Source organism: Myotis brandtii, unplaced genomic scaffold, assembly GCF_000412655.1.
Source record: "Myotis brandtii unplaced genomic scaffold, ASM41265v1 scaffold743, whole genome shotgun sequence".
In the NCBI taxonomy this organism is placed as follows: Eukaryota; Metazoa; Chordata; class Mammalia; order Chiroptera; family Vespertilionidae; genus Myotis; species Myotis brandtii.
The window spans coordinates 1,436,739-1,436,977 of NW_005370960.1; positions in this window are offsets into that span (position 1 = coordinate 1,436,739).

Consider the following 239-nt stretch of genomic DNA (forward strand, 5'->3'; position numbering starts at 1 on the left):
TCCCCCGGAGGCCTGGCCTCTGTGCGTGGATACTGTACACGGTTCAGGACACATAAGGCAACACAACAGTGTGAGCACAATGAGGGAGGGCCGTCCCCGGCCGGGGCCTGGCTGCTGGCCGCGGAGTGCGCTCAGAGCGGGACCCCATGTTTCCCGGCTTTGCACGTGGTTCCGTGGACCAGGTCACGGGTGGGTCTCACGGGGCATCTGGTGTGTGTGTCCAGCAGGGCTGTCACCAG